This window comes from Mustela erminea, chromosome 1 (genome assembly GCF_009829155.1).
Source record: "Mustela erminea isolate mMusErm1 chromosome 1, mMusErm1.Pri, whole genome shotgun sequence".
NCBI classification, from domain to species: Eukaryota; Metazoa; Chordata; class Mammalia; order Carnivora; family Mustelidae; genus Mustela; species Mustela erminea.
In genome coordinates, this window is record NC_045614.1 from 205,042,380 (window position 1) to 205,046,953 (window position 4,574).

The following is a 4,574-nucleotide window of genomic DNA, read 5'->3' on the forward strand; positions in this document are numbered from 1 at the left end:
GTAATATTACATTACTTTGACCCTGACTTTTTATTTTATTGCTTTAAGACTTTATTTGTTTATTTATTTGAGAGAGAGAGAGAGAGAGCCTGCGAGCAGGGGAGGAGCCGAGGGACAGGGACCAGCAGACACTGGGCTGAGCACGGAGCCCGATGAGGGGCTCGATCCTATAACCCTGAAATCAGACCGCAGCGGAAATCAAGAGTCAGACGCTCAGCTGACTGAGCCACCCAGGTGCTCCAATCCCGACTTTTACATGAATGAAGATCCTGGGCCTTACAGTATTATATGTCCGTGTTGTTCACGTGGCCACAATGACAACACATCTTGTTGAGTGTGAGCTGTGCACCATGCATTTGCTGTGTGGAACACTTCACGGAGGTTTTCTCATTTAATCTTTAATAACCGCCCCGATGAAAATCCTCTAATGACTTCCAAGGGCCCTTGTAATAAAACTAGACCCTCTAACAGGGGCCCTAAGGCTCAGCGTGATGCCTCCTCTTTCTATCTCACATCCTGCTTCTTTCCCACTCGCTCTACTTCCTTTTATTCTTAAAACACACCAAGCTCATTCCTTCCTTGGAGCTTTTCCACCAGAGGTTCTTTCTGTCCAGACAGTTCTTCTAGACCTTGGCGCAGACGGCTCCTGGTCACTGAGGTCCCGGATGAAGTCTCACCTTGCAGAGAAGGTTAGCTTGATCACCCTGTCCAGAGTACGTCCTGATACCTTTTCACATCACTCTGCTTTATTTTCATCGAAAACCTAACACTCCCTGAAAATGTTCCTGTCGAGTGATTTAAAAACTCTGTCTCCGCTCATTTGAATGTCAAGTTCCTGAGCATTTGGATCCTACATATTCATTATGATTATGTTCCCAGCTCTCAGAACAGTGCTTGGCACATGATAGGTATTCAATACATGAACTCCAGGTTCCAGAGCAGGAAGCCAAAGCACTAAGGGGTTAAGATACCTGTCCTTGGCCACACAACTCCTAAGATGCATGAAGGATTTATCCAGGCTTAATTCCAAAGCTAATTTTCCTAACCACCATACTATGACACAGATTAATAGATCTCTTTCCATCAAACCTGGACTATTGGAAGGATTATGCTGAAAACAAAACTTCGATGCCCAAGAGCAGAGTTCTGGTTGTGTTTTAATCTACTAAGTTAATTGAGTGGGTTAAGAACTTCTCTACTGAACCACTGTGCACTTTTTTTCTAAGCCACAATTAAATAACACCCATATTTCTCCAAAGTGCTGAATTTCAAGACTGTGCCCTCAGTAGAGAGCAGAGTTGTGAAAATATGTGCACTTTTGTCCTAATAACTGTGATCAAGATAGATGCGTTCATTTTTTTTTTTTCAGGAGTTTATGTGAAGTGAAGCTTAAATAGACATATAATGTAGGCCATTCTAAATATTATTTTTTTTAAAGATTTTATTTATTTATTTGTCAGAGAGAGCGAGCACAGGCAGACAGAGTGGCAAGGAGAGGCAGAGGGAGAAGCAGGCTCCCTGCAAGGAGCCCAATGTGGGACTCGATCCCAGGACTCCAGGATCATGACCTGAGCCGAAGGCAGCCGCTTAACCAACTGAGCCACCCAGGCATCCCTAAATATTCTTGATTAAGAAGTTTAAATATAAGCATAAGAAACAGCAACGAATAAACGCTATCCCCCTTTGTTGCATTTTCCTGCATTTGCTTATTTTAAGAATGTGATCTATATTTGATAAACAGTATGTAAGTTTGCAGCCTTGCACTACATTTTCATCATATTTTGAATTATGTGTAAGGACTAAATATAATTTCTGGGTTCTTCCATCTCCTTCTCTTAAGTTATTTAACATCCTGCAAAGTTTAATTTAGCCATGCTAGTTTTATTTGATAGGTTAAGTGGAATTAAATTGGTTTTAAAATAAATTACACTGCAAATAATAAAAATGCTAATAGGAAATATATTCCTTAACACTAATGCTATATTTCTTGAGGTTCTTGAAGCCCAGTTATTATTATCATTACAGACAGTCTTAGCCTGCAATTGACCAATTTATGGATGAATTTTAGTAAGACAAGGAAAGGTGTTTGTGCATGGGTACGTGTGAGTGTGTGTGTGTGTGTGTGTGTGTGTTGAAGAAGGCAAGACAGTCTACCCTTTGTGGTTCTGCTTTCTCTGACGTCACAGAAACAAAGAATTTCCTTCATTTCTCTTCTTTAGTTTGGAAATCTTGGGTGTGATTGTCCCATTGAGTGAGCTTCTTTTTTGGCAACATAAGAAGCTAACAAGCTCCTGGTGCTGGGCTATCTGCTATAGGTGTGTCAGAATTACCTTTCATCTCTGAATCCAGAAGCTGGGAAGGCTGCTCTTACTGTTGGAGAAAAAGAGGATGGGCTCCTCAGATACCAAGTTGAGCCTTATATTTTTTTCTCATAAAAATACTGCTATATTATTGTTTGATGGGTTTATTAGTGTAATGTGTATTTATATTTTTGCAAACTTGCCCTGAAACAAATGAGAAAAAGAGTTTTAATTCTAAATGACCAGTGAATAAGCGGCCTTTGGGAAGATAACCCCTTCCTAAGTTGAGGGCTGCTTACTGTTATGCACTTCACTCTATTAAGTTTGTAGCTGGTGAATGTTTGTGATCTTACTGTGTCTTGATCTTGTCTGTGAAGTTGGGCTTTGAAACATATATGACATATTAACCTCATGAAGGCATCGTATAGAAACAAGCAGCATGCGCCTCTAAGTTGCATTTGACCTTATGGCTCTGTCTTTACATAGGTTTTATATAAAAGGTGTGTCTGAGGGGTTCAAAGAGTGAAAGAAAGAAAAAAAATGAAAGGAAAGAAGGAAGGAGGGAAAGAGGGCAGGACAGAAGAAAAGAAGAAAGGGTTGGCATGACCTAACACTAGTTTCTCATTATCAAACCTGTTTTCTTGCCTTTATTTTCATCATTATTGAATTCATGATAAAAACTGTAAAAGTAGTAACGTGACATGTAATTCATTCATTCATTATTTTTTACAGACTCCTTCACTGTGCCAATTTTTTCCCCTCTGGTACAGTATACTTACTGATTATACTGGACAAGATAGGGCTTCCCAAGCCCTTCCCCTTCTTCAGAGGGTCTGGGATGGAAACTGTGGAGGTTGGGAGATTCTCAGTGTGTTGGGGGATGAGTTAGGCAAGGACTCCCCAGCAGGTGGGGACTTTCTTCTTCCTCTTGCTCTTGCTGGGACTGGTTGTCCAGGGAACTCTTAGTCTTTGGAGGCCATGTGGACCATAAGGTCCACCACGTGGTTGCTGTAGCCAAATTCATTGTCATACCAGGAAATGAGCTTGCCAAAGTGATCATTGAGAGCAATGACTGGGGACGCGGGAGGTCATGCCAGAGATCTTCCCATTCAGCTCAGGGATGACCTTGCCTACAGCCAGTAGAAGAGATGATGTTCTGGTCAGCCCCTTGGCCATCATGCCACAGGTTCCCAGAGGGGAAGCTTCTGGGTGGCAGTGATGGTGTGGACTGTGGTCATGAGTCTCTTCATGATGCTGAAGTTGTTGGGAATGACCTTGGCCAGAGGGGTCAAGCATTTGGTGGTACAGGAGGCATTGCTGACAATCTTGATGGAGCTGTCACTCTTCTCATGGTTCATGTGCATCACAAACATGGAGGCATCAGCAGAAGGAGCAGAGATGATGACCCTCTTGGCCCCACCCTCCAAGTGAGCCCCAGCCTTCTCCAGGGTGGTGAAGACCCCAGTGCACTCTACAACATACACAGCACCAGCGTCGCCCTATTTGAGGTTGGCAGGGTCTCAATCCTGGAAGATGGAGATGGGCTTTTCATTGATAACAAGTTTTCCGTTCTCATCCTTGATTGCAGAGAATTTGCTGTGGGTGGAATCATACTGGAACATGTAGACCATGAAGTGGAGGTCAATGAAGGGGTCACTGATGGCGACAATATCCCACTTTGCCAGAGTTAAAAGCAGTCCTGGTGACCAGGCGCCCAAGATGGCCAAATCCCCAAATCTGTTCACTCGCACCTTCGCCATCATGTCTCGGGGGTCGGGGTCGAGGCTGACTCTGCACCAGAAGATGCGAAGATGCGGCTGTCTGTCCAACCAGGAGGAGCAGAGAGCCACTGGGCTGATTTTCTTTTAAAATTCTACTAAATAGCCTGCAGAGGGTGCACTTTCCTTAATTTAGGTCCTTCAACCACTTACTGACCAAAAAAAGGACAAACTGTTTCATAAGATTAAAAACAGTTATCTTGTCATTCATGACAACATAGAGGGACCTAGAGGGTATTATGCTATGTAGAACAAGTCAGACAGAGAAGAACAAGTACCATATGATTTCACTTACATGCGGAACCTAAAAACAGGACGAATGAACAAAACCCAGAAACAGATTCATAAATACAGGGAACAAACTGGTGGCTGCCAGAGGGGAGCGGTGGGGGGAGCTGGGTGAAACAGGGAAAGGAGATTAAGAGATACAAATTTCCAGTTATAAAATGAATGAGTCACAGAAATGTAAAGCACCGCGTAGGGAATATAGTCAATA

At 42.9% G+C, this 4,574-nt stretch overlaps 1 pseudogene; it reads right to left on the reverse strand.

The window, feature by feature from the left end:
• Positions 1 to 2,157: 2,157 nt before the first annotated feature.
• Positions 2,158 to 4,021, reverse strand: LOC116596305 (annotated as a pseudogene).
• Between the last annotated feature and the right edge of the window lie 553 nt (positions 4,022 to 4,574).